This window comes from Topomyia yanbarensis, chromosome 1 (genome assembly GCF_030247195.1).
Source record: "Topomyia yanbarensis strain Yona2022 chromosome 1, ASM3024719v1, whole genome shotgun sequence".
In the NCBI taxonomy this organism is placed as follows: Eukaryota; Metazoa; Arthropoda; class Insecta; order Diptera; family Culicidae; genus Topomyia; species Topomyia yanbarensis.
This window is the reverse complement of record NC_080670.1, coordinates 59418578-59440742: the sequence shown is the minus strand read 5'-3', so window position 1 is coordinate 59440742 and position 22165 is coordinate 59418578. Positions and strand designations below refer to the sequence as shown.

The 22165-nt window shown below is 33.8% G+C and overlaps 1 protein-coding gene across 4 annotated transcripts in view; it reads right to left on the bottom strand.

Moving 5' to 3' along the window:
• Positions 1 to 22165, bottom strand: part of LOC131677719 (sterile alpha motif domain-containing protein 5) — a 668233-nt gene that overhangs the window by 369156 nt on the left and 276912 nt on the right. The gene's annotated exons all lie outside the window — the stretch shown is intronic.

Sequence of the window (22165 nt, the reverse complement as noted above, 5' to 3'; positions counted from 1 at the left end):
GTGTCCTGATGCAGCTAGTCAAGGCCATTTATATGTGGAGTGACCTCAGGAGTCAATCAAAATGATTTTTTTTCGATTTTTATTAACCCAAGCACAAAAAATCCTGGAGGATGGGACTCTGAAGTAAATTCTAGATACAACCAATATACAGAACACATCCTTATGATCCTGGCAACGTGTCCTGACGTAGCTAGTCAAGGCCATTTATATGTGGAGTGACCTCAGGAGTCAATCAAAATAATTTTTTTTCGATTTTTATTAACCCAAGCACAAAAAATCCTGGAGGATGGGACTCTGAAGTAAATTCTAGATACAACCAATATACAGAACAGATACTTATGATCCTGGCAACGTGTCCTGATGCAGCTAGTCAAGGCCATTTATATGTGGAGTGACCTCAGGAGTCAATCAAAATGATTTTTTTTCGATTTTTATTAACCCAAGCACAAAAAATCCTGGAGGATGAAACTCTGAAGTAAATTCTAGATACAACCAATATACAGAACACATCCTTATGATCCTGGCAACGTGTCCTGACGCAGCTAGTCAATGCCATTTATATGTGGAGTGACCTCAGGAGTCAATCAAAATGATTTTTTTTCGATTTTTATTAACCCAAGCACAAAAAATCCTGGAGGATGGGACTCTGAAATAAATTCTAGATACAACCAATATACAGAACATATCCTTATGATCCTGGCAACGTGTCCTGATGCAGCTAGTCAAGGCCATTTATATGTGGAGTGACCTCAGGAGTCAATCAAAATGATTTTTTTTCGATTTTTATTAACCCAAGCACAAAAAATCCTGGAGGATGGGACTCTGAAATAAATTCTAGATACAACCAATATACAGAACATATCCTTATGATCCTGGCAACGAGTCCTTATATAGCTAGTCAAGGCCATTTATATGTGGAGTGACCTCAGGAGTCAATCAAAATGATTTTTTTTCGATTTTTATTAACCCAAGCACAAAAAATCCTGGAGGATGGTATTCTGAAGTAAATTCTAGATACAACCAATATACAGAACAGATACTTATGATCCTGGCAACGTGTCCTGATGCAGCTAGTCAAGGCCATTTATATGTGGAGTGACCTCAGGAGTCAATCAAAATGATTTTTTTTTCGATTTTTATTAACTCAAGCACAAAAAATCCTGGAGGATGGGACTCTGAAATAAATTCTAGATACAACCAATATACAGAACAGATCCTTATGATCCTAGCAATCTGTCCTGACGCAGCTAGTCAAGGCCATTTATAAGTGGAGTGACCTCAGGAGTCAATCAAAGTGATTTTTTCGATTTTTATTAACCCAAGCACAAAAAATCCTGGAGGATGGTACTCTGAAGTAAATTCTAGATACAACCAATATACAGAACAGATACTTATGATCCTGGCAACGTGTCCTGATGCAGCTAGTCAAGGCCATTTATATGTGGAGTGACCTCAGGAGTCAATCAAAATGATTTTTTTTCGATTTTTATTAACCCAAGCACAAAAAATCCTGGAGGATGGGACTCTGAAATAAATTCTAGATACAACCAATATACAGAACATATCCTTATGATCCTGGCAACGAGTCCTTATATAGCTAGTCAAGGCCATTTATATGTGGAGTGACCTCAGGAGTCAATCAAAATGATTTTTTTTCGATTTTTATTAACCCAAGCACAAAAAATCCTGGAGGATGGTACTCTGAAGTAAATTCTAGATACAACCAATATACAGAACAGATACTTATGATCCTGGCAACGTGTCCTGATGCAGCTAGTCAAGGCCATTTATATGTGGAGTGACCTCAGGAGTCAATCAAAATGATTTTTTTTCGATTTTTATTAACCCAAGCACAAAAAATCCTGGAGGATGGTATTCTGAAGTAAATTCTAGATACAACCAATATACAGAACAGATACTTATGATCCTGGCAACGTGTCCTGATGCAGCTAGTCAAGGCCATTTATATGTGGAGTGACCTCAGGAGTCAATCAAAATGATTTTTTTTTCGATTTTTATTAACTCAAGCACAAAAAATCCTGGAGGATGGGACTCTGAAATAAATTCTAGATACAACCAATATACAGAACATATCCTTATGATCCTGGCAACGTGTCCTGACGCAGCTAGTCAAGGCCATTTATATGTGGAGTGACCTCAGGAGTCAATCAAAATGATTTTTTTTCGATTTTTATTAACCCAAGCACAAAAAATCCTGGAGGATGGTACTCTGAAGTAAATTCTAGATACAACCAATATACAGAACAGATACTTATGATCCTGGCAACGTGTCCTGATGCAGCTAGTCAAGGCCATTTATATGTGGAGTGACCTCAGGAGTCAATCAAAATGATTTTTTTTCGATTTTTATTAACCCAAGCACAAAAAATCCTGGAGGATGGGACTCTGAAATAAATTCTAGATACAACCAATATACAGAACATATCCTTATGATCCTGGCAACGAGTCCTTATATAGCTAGTCAAGGCCATTTATATGTGGAGTGACCTCAGGAGTCAATCAAAATGATTTTTTTTCGATTTTTATTAACCCAAGCACAAAAAATCCTGGAGGATGGGACTCTGAAATAAATTCTAGATACAACCAATATACAGAACATATCCTTATGATCCTGGCAACGAGTCCTTATATAGCTAGTCAAGGCCATTTATATGTGGAGTGACCTCAGGAGTCAATCAAAATGATTTTTTTTCGATTTTTATTAACCCAAGCACAAAAAATCCTGGAGGATGGGACTCTGAAATAAATTCTAGATACAACCAATATACAGAACATATCCTTATGATCCTGGCAACGTGTCCTGACGCAGCTAGTCAAGGCCATTTATATGTGGAGTGACCTCAGGAGTCAATCAAAATGATTTTTTTTTTATTTTTATTGGCCCAAGCATAGAAAATCCTGGAGGATGGGACTCTGAAGTAAATTCTAGATTCATCCGATGTGCAGTACATCTGCTCGTTTATATTTTCTAGCTATAATGGTTGCTTAAATGAAATTTTTCAACCAAGGGACAGTTGTGGTGGGTCGATGTTTCGCAGTAACTTAAGTTATAGGCACACAAAGTTTCAATTTTAGCACCGGCGATGGAAAGCCTGGTGAATCGATTGAGTTAAAGAATTCAACAAGACAATTTATACAAATTTCCATCGAATTTATTTTCGATGCAGTAGTGTACGAAATTGAAGTTCATGTATGTAATCGATCAATTCTGCAACGGATTGTTTTATTTTACAAATTCCTGTGTAAATGTGTTGCATCGATTAACAATTTCCCAATTCATATATCCAACATTTTCTTGGCGAATTGACCTGCCAGGGTGACTATAAGTATGATTCAATAAATGAATGCACATATTAGTGGAAAGTTCTATTGTCGAAATATATTTCCAATAATACGAAGGCTTCAAATAGTGATGGTGGGGGCGTGGGTAAGGTTCGTTCTGAGAAATGGCAAAAAATGTTTTGGCGGTACAGATTGTTAGTAGTAATCATTGCACAACTGAACAATATTTCTTCAAATATCATAGCAATATACTGAAAATTGAGCCAGTGATAGCGAATCTACGGAAGCGTTTCGGTTTAAACTTGTTTTGCGGTTTACATCATTACTCAAAATATATCGGACTAATCGTTTTCAAGGTTTGCATAGTTCTTCTACACAACCCAAGGTATCGAAACTTTTATTTTTTCTTGATATTTGAATTCGTCGTAGCATTCTGAAGCTAAAATAAGATTTTCGGTAAAAAAAAACTAGGTTGGTGTTGTAAAAATAATAATTAATAATGTAATTATGTGAAGAAGAACTGTGCAAAATTTCAAACAATTTAGTTAAGTAGATTTCCCAGCCAACATTTTGATTAAATTTAATAAGTTGCAATTTTATTAACTGTACTCCTAAACAATATAAATTGATTGTATAAAATGCACAGATTCCTTCTATGTGAACAAAAGTGGAGGCCATATAGAGCAAATCGGTGTAGTAGGGCTATGAGATGTACGACGAATTTTGATCTATATCTATCTAAGTTTTTATTTTGAGTTTGTATATGATCAACTTTACAATCCCACATCAAGGTTTATTCAGCTTAATGTCCCTAATACTGTATAAAGATTAATGGTTGCATCCAGAAAGTAGATTGAAATAAATATTATGAAAATAAAAAAATCAGCATTAAACTGTCGAACCGCGACTATTTATGATAATTTTAATCTCTTTGTGATTACGATTAAGATATACCATAATCCAATCTAAATATGGTACTTCAATTATACCTTCTATACTTGTCACATCACGACCGACATTTTTTCCGCAAGCCATTTTTTCTTAATAGGTAAAATGCGTACATTTTAATTGTTTAAATATTGAACTAGTTTAGCAGATAATTAGTGAAGTGCTAAATAGATGTGATTATTTTTACGAACGATTTTGCAGTTTATTTCAATTGCAAATTGATTCGTATACAATGTTTCAAAATTGTCATGAATATTCCAGATTTACAATTTTGTTTTAAGTTGGAGTGGACTCATAAATCACTTTAAGTAAATGTTGTATTTCCATCATAGGTTTGCATTTTATGTGAACTTTATACAACAGAACAAAATTTTTGCTTACACTATTTATAATTTTGATTGAGTATGTCATTATGTGAAATTTATTTTAAACTTTCACATACGATTGCTGGTTCGCGGGGTTAGAGTTATAGTGTCGCATGTCTCCTGAGGACTCACTCTAACTCGCCTAATCTTCAATATTTTGCGATGAAGATTTAGGCAAATATTGCTCAAAACCTACATTATTGACTGAATAGACTCGGTACCCCTTAAAAAATTTTTGAGCGCGATATTTTTTCATTTTAAAGTATGTACCTACCCTTTTAAGCAAGTCCTATATAACAGTGTTACATTCTTTGCTTATACCCGAATTTTGATTGATATTGTTAGTAGCGTTTTCCGTAAGCGCAAGATTTAGTGGCTATTTTAGAGCAGAACAGTTCATCCATCATCCAGCAATGTTGATTCTACTTCAGATGAAGCAATCGCAAGTGCAATTTTCAATTTAATTTTCAACCTAATTTAATTTTCGACGAATTCATGCAATTCAACAGTATTGTATTGTCATTCGCGTAAAATTTTTCTATCAAATTAATACTTGCCATTCCATTTGTGTGACCCATCATAGCCATCTCCTTAGTGGGAGAAATGCATACTATATGGATATATATATATATATATATATATATATATATATATATATATATATATATATATATATATATATATATATATATATATATATATATATATATATATATATATATATATATATATATATATATATATATATATATATATATATATATATATATATATATATATATATATATATATATATATATATATATATATATATATATATATATATATATATATATATATATATATATATATATATATATATATATATATATATATATATATATATATATATATATATATAATTCTTTGACTTACCTACCCCTCCCAAAGGCCCAGGTTACCCCCTCCCCCTTCCGAAAACCTTTCCATTAACATCTCTTTGGGGAAAGGGATACGGGATACGTATGACAAATTTCATCCAGATCGGACTTGTAGTTTAAAAGTAGTTAGCGGACATACAAACATACATTGATTTTTTGATTTTTTATATTTATTTATAATATTTTTTTTCTTAGATGTTATTTTTGCAATATACGCATTTCCAAGATCCAAAATTAGCACATTTGCTGCACAGCTTGTTGCTGCAAGAGCTACATTTTTCTAGCTTAGTAAGGTCAAAATGGTATGAGCATTTGTAACACAAATCTCTTTTCATTGAACGAATCAACAGGTTGGCGAAACGGATTCGTTCATCGTCCGGACATATTAGTGGTTTATCCGGATAGCTTCTTGCGAAGTGGATTATAAAAACGCCGCAATCGAGGCTATTTTGTTGCTGTTGGAATTCCATGTTTACCACCTCCCATGGACATGTGGAAATTTCATTGCATATGATGTCACCTAAAGGATACACAAATATTTGTTAATAAAATTATGGAATAGTAGAACAAAAAAACTCTTCCGATTTAGCAAGCACAATTTTGGCCCTATTTCATTACTAAAACGCCATGCTTGTAAACAGTAATACTTATATGTGGACTCAAGATGTTTGATAGAAACGTAAATGAGATCAAAATATATGAGATGGCACACTACGAAACTAATGTAACTAACACACAACCACAGTTTTAGTTTTCTTGAAGAGAAACATGAAACATGTTTACAAAATTGAAGCTAAATTCGAGCACTTTTTCCGAGTACAGCGCATATATATATATATATATATATATATATATATATATATATATATATATATATATATATATATATATATATATATATATATATATATATATATATATATATATATATATATATATATATATATATATATATATATATATATATATATATATATATATATATATATATATATATATATATATATATATATATATATATATATATATATATATATATATATATATATATATATATATATATATATATATATATATATATATATATATATATATATATATATATATATATATATATATATATATATATATATATATATATATATATATATATATATATATATATATATATATATATATATATATATATATATATATATATATATATATATATAAAGAAACATACCTCCATTTGCTGCGCATATTTCTGCCATTTTCACCAATCTATTAGTGAAAAAATCCGCATTTTGCGTCCCATGTTTTAACGAATTGTAGAATACAATTTTTTTTTCACTCATCAAGAACGTTAGCAAATAAAAATGTCCCTCGTAGCAGATGGGTAGTAGCATTGGAGAGCTTACGCTCATTCTTTTGAATGCACTTTTAACCCGATCAAGTGCTTCGCCTTCGCAGTTGTTCCCGGAATACATCCCTAAAACTGCTTGGACCTCCCAGCTATCGACCAACATCCACGGCGAATCGGGTTCTAGTAAACAAACAAAGTTAATTTAATATTTTTCAAAAGTGTAACGATAGTTCCTTTTACCTAATAGCGCAAGAACTCCATCCACGACGCTAGCGTATAGCCGTTCCCCGTTACTTATGCTTAACAAATCAAGCAAATATATCGGGTAGAATGTTTTACCGCGTGGTACCACACCGAGGTAGTGTGTGCTTCCCGGGCTGATTTTATCCAGTATGTTTTTTAGTTTAATATAATAATACTTATCTAGCCTTGGCATTTTTTCTTTTGCTTCTCCTAGATCCGGAACAGTTCTCGAAAATAATCGCTTCGTTACTTTTTTTTTGCTTCGCGTGACTGCGTTCAATTTTTGCACCTTCGTGGATCTTGCCCACTGTGCCTCGGCGGAAAATGCATTTTGTTGTGTAACATCCCCCTTTGAAATATTCCAGCTGGAAATTTCCTTCTCGGGATCGTCGCTGTTCTCAGCTGGGATCATTTCGCTCACACATATTGGTTTTTTTTGGAACGTTCCCTTTCTAAAATCGAGTTAAGAAAGCATAAAATTATATCAAAATATTCGTTCATTTAATTAAAAAAAGAACAAATAATATGAAATAATTATTACCTGCTAGCAAGCCTCGCTTTTGAAATTTTGCGCATGTACCTTACGATAAAGGCTATTGTTTCCTGCTTCCTAAAGGAAATATAACGATCTAATGGAACAGGAGTTTTTCCAATAGTCAAAATCGAGGCTCTGAACGACTCTTTTAATCTTCCCCAGAAGCTTTCCACGTTCGCATTGGTGAACCTGTACGGGTATATGAACTTATCAGAAACATATTTCGGGCGATGTAGAATGCCCGTCCAGCATGGAGCAAACGCAAGATATCGTGTTAAAAATATCTCCAAAAAACTCGTGATGTTGCTCGACTCCTGAATACCGCACGATGTTAAACAATTTTTGTAGATTTCGTTGAAGTCCACAAAATATTGACTGGTTTTATAGATGGATACATTGGTGGAATCGTATGGTGGTTTGTCGACGTCGGCATTTACATTTTCTTCGTATGTATCAGCATCCCAATTGATCGTCAATTCCGATAATGATTTACGTTTCTCTTCATTGCTGTCACAAAGCAAGTACGTACATAAGCAAGTGAAAAGTTTTTTCAAAAACGAATAGTCCTGACACCGTGTCATTTCTGCAAAAAACGCAAGAATGACACGTTCCAGAGAATTATTTTTGAGTAGCTTCACTTCCTTCAGAAAATTTTTACTGAGATGTACAAGGCAGAAGAATACCAACACAGTTTTATTATCAACTTTATTTGATAAGTCGGAATTGCACGTCGTCACGTAGTCGTATGTCAACTTCAAATAATCTCGAATGCTAATGCCATTAAGATCGACAATAGCAAGAATCTGCGCCCAGCAGAAATCCGTTACAATAGCTGAAAACGAAAATTTAAAATAATTTTTTGAATTTATGAATTCATAAATTCATAAATTCATAAATTCATAAATTCATAAATTCATAAATTCATAAATTCATAAATTCATAAATTCATAAATTCATAAATTCATAAATTCATAAATTCATAAATTCATAAATTCATAAATTCATAAATTCATAAATTCATAAATTCATAAATTCATAAATTCATAAATTCATAAATTCATAAATTCATAAATTCATAAATTCATAAATTCATAAATTCATAAATTCATAAATTCATAAATTCATAAATTCATAAATTCATAAATTCATAAATTCATAAATTCATAAATTCATAAATTCATAAATTCATAAATTCATAAATTCATAAATTCATAAATTCATAAATTCATAAATTCATAAATTCATAAATTCATAAATTCATAAATTCATAAATTCATAAATTCATAAATTCATAAATTCATAAATTCATAAATTCATAAATTCATAAATTCATAAATTCATAAATTCATAAATTCATAAATTCATAAATTCATAAATTCATAAATTCATAAATTCATAAATTCATAAATTCATAAATTCATAAATTCATAAATTCATAAATTCATAAATTCATAAATTCATAAATTCATAAATTCATAAATTCATAAATTCATAAATTCATAAATTCATAAATTCATAAATTCATAAATTCATAAATTCATAAATTCATAAATTCATAAATTCATAAATTCATAAATTCATAAATTCATAAATTCATAAATTCATAAATTCATAAATTCATAAATTCATAAATTCATAAATTCATAAATTCATAAATTCATAAATTCATAAATTCATAAATTCATAAATTCATAAATTCATAAATTCATAAATTCATAAATTCATAAATTCATAAATTCATAAGATCATAAATGCATACATTTGTTAATTTCTATTGTTTCTAGATAGTTACCCTGTATCGGTGGCCAGTGATTATCTCCTATTTCCCGTTTGAAGTCATGCTTCCAATCGCTTAAAAATCTTGAAATATTTCTGCTTGAATGATCGTTTGTCACCATCTCTACCAAAGGGAACAAAGTTTTTTCACTGTTATCTCCTGGAATTGATATGCTGATCACCAAAGCATATGAATAGTGGCGCTTTTCTCCCATGCCACGGGTTAGTCCACCTGTAGCGTCAATTTCAATCGCAAATCTCGGAGGCTTTGCTGATGTCATATTGTTATAGCGACGCGTTCATTAAAGATGATTTTGAATTGCTCGACGCAACTGAGCACAATTGTCAATGGCCCTAGGCTCAAAGACTTGAAAAATATTACTTCTCCATTTTTCAACATCTTTGGGAACCGTTGTTCTCTTTGCCACATCCTGTACAGTTCATCTATGAGATGGATTTTATTTTGTCTCGATTCCATTAACATCTCATGCCGAATGTTTTTGATTGTTTGGTGGGATAGCGGCCAACTATTTTTTTTTTTCAGCATTGTTTTGTGACTGAAGTAACAGATAGTCACCCAATTGCTTTGGCATCATCTGTTTACATTTGTCACGTAATTCAGCTCTTACGCCAGCTCTGATTTGTGGAACTCTGCATGTATTCTTACAATGCCTTGGTTCCTTGTTCGTTGAACAAACGAAAAAGTATTTCGAACCGTCTTCGGGGTTGCAGTCGGGCTTGAACCGATGATATTCAAAGAGGAAAAGATTGCATGGTTTTTGCATACCACGAATGCAATAGCCGTATATTCGTAAAACATCTCTCGTTTTTAAATATTTATGGTGTTTCACTGCTACATCACATGGAGTGACTCCATGCATACTTTTCGTGACTATACAACCATAACCTGGTTTCAATTCAATTACACCGTCTTCCCCAGCTCTGTGGTAAGTTTTCCATTCTTCACCCGAAAATCGCACAATGACCGCAGTTTCCTTGTATATATTCTTCTTCGACCCAAATTGATAACACCTCCTACCGTCCCAAACACGTTCCTCCTCGCAAACATCGCACTTGCAATTGTTATTGAAATTCTCAAAAATTTTGGAATTTTGCTGACCTATGAACGAGGATTGTGTTTATAGCGATCATTGAAAGGTTTCAAAGCACAACTTACCGGATGACTCATCAGGGTTGATGGTAGCCGATTGCGATATAGTCGGCTTAAGTGTGTCCACGGGATCTGCGCCGTCAATTTCGCCGAGCGAAATATTTTCATGACCTATGAACGAGGTTTGTGTTTATAGCGATCATTGAAGGGTTTCAAAGCACAACTTACCGGATGACTCATCAGGGTTGATGATAGCCAATTGCGGTATAGTCGGCTTAAGTGTGTCCACGGGATCTGCGCCTTCAATTTCGCCGAGCGAAATATTTTCATGATCTATGACCGAGAAATGTAGATATCTTCAAAACTCTGTAGTTTATAATATTTATATGAATTATACTAGCTAAATTCGTCTAACTGAGAAACTAGTCTCCTAGCGATAAATTCTTTTATCACAATTTTCAATATACTTGAATTGTTCAAAGTACACTCAAATGTGTGATAGAACTATCGAATTTTGAATTAATACAGCTACCACCTACCGTACAAGTCAATGAGACTTTCATTAACTGCCAGCGTTGTCGTTTCCGCGAACAGCTCCATTTTGAAGGCCAAAAGCAGTTTATTCAAATGCTCTACATTCACGTATCTATTTCTACGCACTGCTCTGGGTGCCAAAGCAAGAATTTCACAGAGATTAATATAGTGATGATTCTCGACATCAAGCAGATGAATGCCATCACCATTCTCTTCGATGTACTTGCGAAACAATTGTTTCTGTACTTGGGTAAACTTTCGACGCATATCTGAAACTAAAATCCTTTTTACATTTCTTATAAAAGAAAGGTACAGAATTCTCTCAAACTTTCAATATTTTTTCGAGACCCGGAGGGCCGAGTCTTATATATCAATTGAATCAGCTCGACGATTAGGGACAATGTCTGTGTGTGTATGTAGCGGACAAACTCTCATTCGTATTTCTCAGCAATGGAAGAACCGATCTTATCCAACCTAATTTCAAATGAAAGTCCTAGCACCCAGACAGAACGTTATTCATTTGTTTTGGATTGTGATGTTTAGTTTCCAAGACATGGTTGTTTTAAAGTGTAAAAATGCGTTGCTTACAGTTTTTTAAAATTATCTGTCGAAATTGATAACATAGATAAACATTTTATATATTTTTAGACACCTTATACGAATACCTTTCTAACGAGTTGTTAAAGTTTGTTGAAATCAGACTGCTATCAAGAAAGAATATTTAACGCTGAATTTGGACGAAAAAACGGACGAATTTAATGGGTGTAATATGCGCTTTCTTTTGATATTGTATTATTGTTGATAAATCACCCTACAAGTGAGATATTTTCATACATTTTCAAGGAAGTGATTGTACTGAAATAATTCCTTCAACGAATTTGTAGCTCTTACTTTTGCGAATTACTTTATTGAAGACTATTTTAAATACTTTTAAAGTTATGGCTTGTTGTTTGTTGAATACCCTTTGTCGCCAATTTGTTGTTCAATATAGTAATAATTCACTTAACCCATTCATGCATATTCATACAACGACGAGATTTGCATGCGCAGTTGCCTAAAATTACACTTATCAAAATTTAAAACAAACGCGCTTGTAGAGTAAAACTATGAGATTTTAGAAATAAAGCGCTATGAAAAATAAAATTAAACGTTAAACTATATCATCCTTGGTGCTCGTATATATCAAGGTTACACTGAGAGACTATATTCGTAAATCTGGTACGAATAGGTTTTGTATAACCAACTGTTGTCAAATATATGAAATTCTCCAGGAAAAGTTTCTATTTTTAGTACGAGTATTTTTTACAAATACCACGCACCATCGTCATCGTCGATAATTCATCGGTAATTCATCGGTGGTTATCGCAATACATTTTGCGTTACTTTTCCGTTTATTTGAGTTGAAGTTGATGCGGTTAGCTTTCAATTGTTTAGAAATAAATAACTATTGAAGGACATGTTGTTGGCAGTTGAAAATCAATAGTTTTGGACATTTTCTATGCACGGGGGGGGGGGTCGTTTCCGACAATGTGCCAAAATGGAATGTTTTGTCAACTTTTCGCGAGTGTTTTATATTGAAGGGAAAGTTATTGGCAGCTAACAATCGATAGTTTTTCCAATACACAGGGTGTTCGACGATGGCTTTTTTCAACTTTGGGGGATAGTTTATTATATTGAAGAAGTTATTGGTTAGTGAAAATCAATAGTTTTGGGCATTTTTAATGTACCGTCGGTGCGACAAAATAGAAATTTTTTCAACTTTTCGCGAACTTTTTATATTGAAGGGCAGGTTACCAGTGCACAGTGTTTCCAATGCACAGTGGTCCAGATCGCTAATTTAGGAGGAATTTTTACTTTCTGACAAACCTGTATAATTTAGCCGTATCATGTCTTAGGATGAATTTGTGTACTTTAGAAGATGCTTCTTTTTATTGGAATAGTTATTAGGGTGGTTCTAATTTATCTAAAATACGAAAATAAACTTTTTACTGATGAAAGATAGAGCTCCACAGTCTTCCACAAAGTTGTAAAGTAACTTATTTTGAATAAATTTGATGAACATATTAAAGCTCTATCTCTTTTAGTTTTTGTTATACAAGAAATTTAAAAAAAAAGATTAGGGTGTTCCTGAAAAAAACGTTTTTTTAGTATAACTTTCGTATCTTTTACTTTTTGTTAACACAACCTTTGAACAGCTTATTGAAAACTTCAAGCCGAGTATTTTTCTCCAAGACACCGAAGGTCTAACTTTTTTCTTTAAAAAGTTATGGACACTTTTCGTTAAAAAAATAGCCTATTTCAAGGCTCAATATCGCTGATGCGGGCACCTAAAATTGAATTCTGTTTCCGCCACATGAAAGACCATACTTATTAGTATATTTGAGCAAAAATTGGCGAATACGATATTTTTTTAAAATTTGCAATTTAGATTTAAAGTTTGTAGTTTTGCAGGTTCAACGCATTAAAGCATTTACACACATATCGTTGTATTATGAAAAAAGCCACTTTCAAATATCATTCTCTCATCGCAGCAAGCTTTGCATAAGTGAAGCGACTGTCAAAAAAGGTTTCTGATTTTATTCGTTTTAAATAAAACTAGTAAATATGGATATTAGTCGAAGAGAGTTGGCGAATTTGCTTATTGCTGGTAAAAAGACAGATGAACTGCTTAAGTTCATTACAAGTAGTAATCCAAATGTAAAATTGAGACTTGTTAATGTTCGAAAGAAATTTTATATTTTGTTAAAACAACCTTTGAACAGCTTTTAGAAAACTTCAATCCACGTTTTTTCATAACTCTGAAAGTCTAACTTTATACTTTCAAAAGTTATGGAAACTTTTCGCTCATAAATAGCCCTTTTTCAAATGTCATTATCTCTGATTGGGGCAAATAAAAGTAAGTTCGGATTGAACCATAGAAAAGAACATACTTTTAAGTATATTTGAGCAAAAATTGGAAAATATTATTTTTTTTAAGCATGTAATTTTAAATTTACTAACCAAAGTTTTAAATTTTATCGCATAGCGACATAAAAGAAATTGCCTAAAGCCTTTGTATTTCCTTTTCTGTTTTGCTTACATATCAACAATACAGAATGTGTTCATTAAAAATAATTTGGCTATGACAAAAATTTATGATTTATATAAGGAGAATTTATTCAATGCCAATTAATTCAAAAGTAGATGCATTGCATTTTCAGGTATATCCAGCGGTGCTCGTTGAATTCGACGTTTACATTTAAGAGAAATTATAGGATCTGATGAAACAAGAAGTCTCTTGAAAACGTCATCAAGATTGACGAGTCGATCGAATTTGCGTGCGTGGAATTCTCGGAATCTGCGAATACTTTTATTCCTGGTTTCTTGAACTTCTTCACTGCACATACCTACTGGCAGCATGTTATGTTGAATAATGCTTCCTCCATGGACCAGGAGTTTATGCACGGTTGGTGAGAGAGCATACCAACCATACAGGCGTACATAAAGCAATCGTGTATCTTCGGCGTAACTCCGGTAAGCATCCGCGTTAATTCCCAATTTGCTGTTGATGATTGTTAATAGCACATACATACGTTCTAGCAACATTTCGTCCAACCCGGTTTCTTCTGCAACGACATCTCGGTTTCTGAAAAATTTTCGAGCTGTGTTACCATCGTTAGAATTTCCGCCACCTGGCAAAGGTTCGCTAATACGAAGACCTAAACGGTCACGTAACGCTTGTCGAATTTTTATTTGTCGTTCCTTAAGCTCGGTGGTATTTTTGCCTACGCGCCAACGCGGTTTTGCTAGAGCTAAACGGTAAGCAATATTCAATAGTAACTCCATTGCTCGTATTAATGCATGTAAAGGTGAAAAAACATATAAACTATCCGGTGGATCGCTGGCTTCCAGTAAAGGATCATTCAATCGCTTTCCGGAGCGTTTGCATATATAACACGCTTGAGACGGTGTGCCTGTTACGTCATTCACTACCTTCGTATCAACCATGGAAAATATGAAGCTTGAACTAATCGGAATCTTGCGCATATTAACATTTACTATAGTCGGGACTAATTCATCGATTTGCTTGTTCATCGCGGCAACTTCATCCTTTGTTAGTTCAGGATTTTCCTTCTTGAAAATTAATTTTACTGGTCGGCACAGGGATACTGAAGATGGAAAATCATTATTCCAAAGAATGCAATCTCTTGACTCATCTTTCCGGCGACTAACTACACGTAAAGGTACTATAGATAAAGCAAATATATGCGAATCGTTATACTCGAATAGTTCTCCATTTTCATCTTCGTCAACGCACATTTGCTTGTATCTATGTTCAAGTGGAAAAGAGACTGTCAGTCAAAGTTTAGAAGAAAAATAATGTTGCCTACCGGGAATGGTTGCTGCTTCCATCGCAGCCCCACTTAAAGATAACAAACGTATTATCCTCAGGATGCAGTGGTAGAACTCCAATATTCAGAAACGAGATGAGTCGTTCCACGGTATGGTTAACAAGAGCTTGAAGGGGAACATACGCACAAGAAGGCTGAACAGAAATTCCTGAAAAAAAATGTTGATTCAGGGACGAATCTTTGAGAATAGTACATACCGATCGGATAGCATAGTTTCTTTTCTTCTACTATTTTATTATACGCGGGATAAATGTCCAAACCCTTCTGCATAACTGAGCTGCGTATGTTTTGGTACTGCGCCTTAGAAAAATCATTTTCACAAATAAATCTAAGTGCCTCCTCCGCAGTAAACGCTTCTGCAATCGGGACAGCCATAGATCCTAAATTCTCTACGGTAGATCTGACGGGACTTTTCGACAATCGTTCGATTTGTCTGCCAACTAAACGGAAACCAGTAGAATTAGCGTTGACGGCTGACGCTAAACCAAATTCTTCCGTGGAATACTTATCGCGCAACTTTGCTAATCTTTTTATTTTGGCTCTGCGACATATTTCGGAAAATGGTTTCCTCTTTCGGCCTTTACCTTTACCTTCGACTTCGAATCTTAGCTTTCCTTCAAGCCACACAAAATTTTCCAGCTCAAACCGAATTTGCGTGCGCTTACTCCGAATCCACAACCTTCTAAATTCCAACATGAAGATTTTTATTTTCTTCCGAGCACTAACAAGTCTCAATTTTACATTTGGATTACTACTTGTAATGAACTTAAGCAGTTCATCTGTGTTTTTACCAGCAATAAGCAAATTCGCCAACTCTCTTCGACTAATATCCATATTTACTAGTTTTATTTAAAACGAATAAAATCAGAAACCTTTTTTGACAGTCGTTTCACTTATGCAAAGCTTGCTGCGATGAGAGAATGATATTTGAAAGTGGCTTTTTTCATAATACAACGATATGTGTGTAAATGCTTTAATGCGTTGAACCTGCAAAACTACAAACTTTAAATCTAAATTGCAAATTTTAAAAAAATATCGTATTCGCCAATTTTTGCTCAAATATACTAATAAGTATGGTCTTTCATGTGGTGGAAACAGAATTCAATTTTAGGTGCCCGCATCAGCGATATTGAGCCTTGAAATAGGCTATTTTTTTAACGAAAAGTGTCCATAACTTTTTAAAGAAAAAAGTTAGACCTTCGGTGTCTTGGAGAAAAATACTCGACTTGAAGTTTTCAATAAGCTGTTCAAAGGTTGTGTTAACAAAAAGTAAAAGATACGAAAGTTATACTAAAAAAACGTTTTTTTCAGGAACACCCTAATCTTTTTTTTTAAATTTCTTGTATAACAAAAACTAAAAGAGATAGAGCTTTAATATGTTCAACAAATTTATTCAAAATAAGTTACTTTACAACTTTGTGGAAGACTGTGGAGCTCTATCTTTCATCAGTAAAAAGTTTATTTTCGTATTTTAGATAAATTAGAACCACCCTAATAACTATTCCAATAAAAAGAAGCATCTTCTAAAGTACACAAATTCATCCTAAGACATGATACGGCTAAATTATACAGGTTTGTCAGAAAGTAAAAATTCCTCCAAAATTAGCGATCTGGACCACTGTGCAATGTGTCAAAAGGGGGAAAGAAATTCTTTGAGCCACGAAAAAACATTTTTTAGCTATTGTGTCTTCAGCAAACTTTATTTATATTTTTTTGCATTCAAAACCTATTAGTTGGGTGATTAATCCCTCTAAAGCTGAGAAGCAAGTTTTTGTTTGGTCATTCATGAAAATAAAAAAAAAAATTTTTGGCAAAGTTGTTGAGCATATCTTTAGTATTAATTTTGCTGAAGAGACAATGTGTCTATCTGTCGATTTTAATATACATTTGTGGAGATTTCTTTGATATACCCCTGAAAATTACTTTTTTCAAAATACTTTCCGTGAAAAATTTGCAGAATTTCAAAATGTTCCAAGATTTTGTTCTGCATAAGGAAAATACATAATATTTGTAATGTAAGTTTATTTGTATCTCTTACGACATAGCAGTTATCGAATGTTTTAGTGTCCAAAAAGTAATATTTTGGCAAATTTCCGCAGACGAAGCTATACCAATACGAATCTGTAAAACAAACACTATCAAAACCGTTTGGTGAGCTCTAGCCTACGTTCAAGTCAAATTCGAGTAAATTCCTTCTTTAGCATTTTTTTCTTATCTTAGAGATGTAAAAAACACAAAAATAAAAATACTGTACTGTAAGAACTTCTTAAGGGAATTTTTTACTAAATGGTGAGAACGGGTTATGAGGTTTTGTCGAGGGACTAAAGAAAAATATATTAACCCCTGCGGTTTATTAAAAAGAAAAAAACCTGTTTTAATCCACCTAGTGGTGCAATTGTGACTTTCTCATTTCTTTGAATTATGGCACGAAGGCTTTTTATGTTCAACATAATTGTGGAAATGTCCATTACATTCTTAGTACACTTTGCACTTATACACAATGGCTTGCAGGCCACGAACTTGATGAGCTACGCGTCGACGGTGAAACACTTGAAACAAAAAAATATCGTACTTTATTAGCCCAATCAGCATTAGATTAATGTTATCTGCTTGCTAACTCATTTTGTCATGCGGGGGTGGGTATGTGAGGAGGGCGAAAGTCCCATGAACGAACGACTGCCCAGCTTAAATTGGTATGATTTGAGTGATTTAAGAAGATTTTTAAGGGAGGGGAGTGAACAGTAGAGGGGGGGGGGGGTGTAACCCCTCTCCTTAAACCATCAACTACGCCCTTGTTAAAATCCAGAAACCTTACGCGAGTCAAAAAATTAGGTTTAGGTTGACGTATTTCAGAGTGATTGCATAACCTTTCTATATGAGAAAGGCAAAAAGTGCCAAATTCCAAAAAAGTGAATAGTCGTCAATTTTTTTTTCGGGTTTGCATCAAATCTCGACGTTTCATGCTCCTTGAAGACATTTAGCATCGAAAAAAAAAATTCTATTTTTAATTTTCCTATAGTTTATATGAGAAATGTCTGTGTGACCGCACTCTTAAACCCGTAATTCCGTAACCAGAATTCCGATCGATCCAAAATTCAATAGCAGCCGATGGGAAGGTTGCACCTCTCATTTGAGACTGGGCAAATCGGTCCAGCCATCTCTGAGAAAAATGAGTGACATTATTTGACACATACGCACATACACACACATACACATACAGACTTTTTCCGATCTCGACGAACTGAGTCGAATGGGATAAGACACTCGGCCCTCCGGGCCGGGATTAGTTTGACGTTTTTCAGAGTGATTGCATAACCTTTCTATATGAGAAAGGCAAAAATGTTAGTCCAGTTGTTTGCGTTTCGACTTCATTTCTTCAGAACCAGAAAAAATATGTGCCGATTTTGTCAATGTCATCGTTTTATCAGCCTAAAATTTACCAAGGGGCTGTTAAAAACGGGTCTTCACTGTATTAAAAAAACGCCTAAAGCTCTATTATGAGGCCGTTCATAAATTACACTACATATATAAGGGTAAAACAAGGAAGCATGAAGCATCTTGTTACATAGTGAAGAGAAGAAACGAAAGCTTACCAACTAGAAAAGGAAATCAAACATTGGAAATATACATACACTCCTTTTTAAAATCCAAAATCTTCTAGTTTAAATTAAAATTATAATAAAATCTGTTAATCAGCACACCACTAAAATGTGTAGTGTAATTTGTGAATTGCCTAATAATAGTGGTTCAGTAGTTTTTTCAATATATAATTACGTAGGGACCTGGACACTGACCAGCAACGCAGACGCCTAGGTCAGCACATGAAGCCACTCACCGCCTCGTGTGGGAACATTTGCCTTGTCAGCATAATGTTCCCTTAAATACCACCTGCTAGACCAGCGTGGTTGTTCAGTATAAATGTATCTACGGTCAGGGCCGCTAAGTCAATCAAGTGAAATAAAGTGCATAAAGTGAAAACAAACTTTTTTAAAACTTCGAACAGGTGGCCCAGATCAAGATTATATGTTTTGCGTTCTAAAAAATACTAATTACACAATAGCTCAAAATTTGTTTTCTTCATGACTCAAAATAATTTTGATCACCTTTTTGCCGCTTGGAAACACTGTGCACCTGGGGCTCTTCTGTGCACCGACTATCTAGAAAAGTTGAAAAAATTCCAATTTGACCCATCGTCGGACCCTTCTGCATATTGAAAATGTCCAAAATTATTGATTTTCAATTGCCAACAACTTTCCCTTCAATATAATACACTTTCCCGAAAAATAAAAAAAAATCATTTTGACGCATCGTCGGACCCCGCTGTGCATAGAAAATGTCCAAAACTATTGATTTTCAACTGCAAACAACATGCCCTTCAAAAGGTATTTATTTCTAAACAATTGAAAGTTAACCGCATCAACTTCAACTACAATAAACGGGAAAGTAACGCAAAATGTATCGCGATAACCGATGAACCGACGATGACGATAAATACGACATTATCGTTAACGGAGTTTCCGATGACGATACATTATCGTTAACGAATAACGCCGATAAATTATCGTGAAAAATGTATCGTATTAACAACTCTGACACTGACTCTGACATACATACATTGTCTCAATTTGTCGAGCTGAGTCGATTGGTAAATGAAACTCGGCCCTCCGGGTCTCGGAAAAAGTTTTCAAAGTTTTGGCGAATCCTATAAATTTCTTTTGTAAGAAATGAAATAAAAATATTAAAAAAATGAACGAGAAGATAGCCGGGATAAAACGAAACATCATTGTCTTACTGCAAAATCTATTCAGATCGTTAGGAAATCATTTGATGGCCACGAATATGCCCATTTTTTGGTAGTTAGCTAATTATTCGCGACAATAAAATCCACTGCATCTAACAACCATGCGTCTCCATTGAAATCCTTCTTGGAGGAAGCGCATGGTGCTTCATATTTTCCTAGGTTTTACAACACGCGCTTTCACAAACTGGCGCTGTTTGCATATTCGTCCCCACCGAACATGGGACAATTATGCGTTCGGTTAATCGACTGCCTTCTCTAGGATCAAAAGACTGAGTCGGCACTGTATCATAACATTCTTATGAACTCGGAATCGAGTGCGTCGCGATGTCCTGGACATTACGACGTACAAGAGCGTATTATAATATCTGAAAGTAAGCATGTGTCAAAAGATTTGAAATCATTCTTATTTCGCAAAGTCCGAAACGATACTGCGTAATAATGTCCGGGATCCTATAATGTATATAAATAATTGGATGTTATGATGCAAAGTTATTGTGTTGTAAGGTCCAGGAAAAAAGATGGCACACTCATAGTTTCGAATATAATGATGTTTAGGAGCTGCATGACACCCAAGATTACAAGTATTTACAAACGACAGCACTGCCAAAATTTTATGAATAAGAAATTGTGATTATATAATATAAAAAGCACAATACCTAAAACGCTTCATGTTATATTTACGTAAGAAAAATCGAAAAAAAAAATATGTTGATTGACTCCTGAGGTCACTCCACATATAAACGGCCTTGACTAGCTATATAAGGACTCGTTCGCAGCATTTTTATTCATTTCGTTTATTTGATAGGCACAAATGCGTTAGCTTGGCGGTGCCAAATGCTTTTGTTTTTACATTTGGATATCTTAAAACTAGGAGGTTACAATGTTGAAATATTTTTTTTTTACAAAGGAAAAGAAAGTTTACAGCTATCTTAAGACTAGAAATAAGATTCAATATACAAAAGAGGGCCAAAAGATTTTTTTATGAAAAAATTTAAAACAAGGGATTCACTTTGATATAGTTCGCAGCATTGTTATTATTATCTGTTCTGTATATTGGTTGTATCTAGAATTTATTTCAGAGTTCCATCCTCCAGGATTTTCTATGCTTGGGCCAATAAAAATCAAAAAAAAACATTTTGATTGACTCCTGAGGTCACTCCACATATGAATGGCCTTGACTAGCTGCGTCAGGACACGTTGCCAGGATCATAAGGATATGTTCTGTATATTGGTTGTATCTAGAATTTACTTCAGAGTCCCATCCTCCAGGATTTTTTGTGCTTGGGTTAATAAAAATCGAAAAAAAATCATTTTGATTGACTCCTGAGGTCACTCCACATATAAATGGCCTTGACTAGCTGCATCAGGACACGTTGCCAGGATCATAAGGATCTGTTCTGTATATTGGTTGTATCTAGAATTTACTTCAGAGTCCCATCCTCCAGGATTTTTTGTGCTTGGGTTAATAAAAATCGAAAAAAAATCATTTTGATTGACTCCTGAGGTCACTCCACATATAAATGGCCTTGACTAGCTATATAAGGACTCGTTGGCAGGATCATAAGGATATGTTCTGTATATTGGTTGTATCTAGAATTTATTTCAGAGTCCCATCCTCCAGGATTTTTTGTGCTTGGGTTAATAAAAATCGAAAAAAAATCATTTTGATTGACTCCTGAGGTCACTCCACATATAAATGGCCTTGACTAGCTATATAAGGACTCGTTGGCAGGATCATAAGGATATGTTCTGTATATTGGTTGTATCTAGAATTTATTTCAGAGTCCCATCCTCCAGGATTTTTTGTGCTTGGGTTAATAAAAATCGAAAAAAAATCATTTTGATTGACTCCTGAGGTCACTCCACATATAAATGGCCTTGACTAGCTATATA